Source organism: Oryzias latipes, chromosome 22 (genome assembly GCF_053564925.1).
Source record: "Oryzias latipes strain Hd-rR chromosome 22, Olatipes_Hd-rR_3.1".
Lineage (NCBI taxonomy): Eukaryota > Metazoa > Chordata > Actinopteri > Beloniformes > Adrianichthyidae > Oryzias > Oryzias latipes.
Window position 1 is genome coordinate 8,210,189 of NC_136258.1, and position 510 is coordinate 8,210,698.

Sequence of the window (510 nt, forward strand, 5' to 3'; positions counted from 1 at the left end):
AAAACACACACAATCGCATAAGATTTACACAATAATTACGTTTAAACTACGTAAAATACTCGTAAACTGTGTAATTCTCAACTGACCAAAAATTCTGAACAGCTCAAAGCCCGTCGGCTGAAACGGGCGACGATGAATGATGAACGCAAGAAACACCAATGAATGACGCATTTCACGCCTGTAGCATGAATGACCGGCATTTTATACGTGAAAAATGTATGTAGTGGCCGTGGGACACGGCCTAAAGGCGTGTTGAAGAGCTGCTGCTAGAATTAAAATGAAGTCCAATCGGCTTGATGCACAGAAGTTTAGAATTCTGCACTAAACGGAGACATCAGACGAGTTTTGAACGACCTCTTTGACCACGGACTCTAAAAGCGTTTCTGTGTAGTGTGGACGGCTGGTGACACACAACAATGACAACAAACACAACATGCATTTGTGAAGGGGTTAAAAAAAAAGGAACACAAAGATGACGTGTGAGGCGGTATGGAAGACACGACACGGATA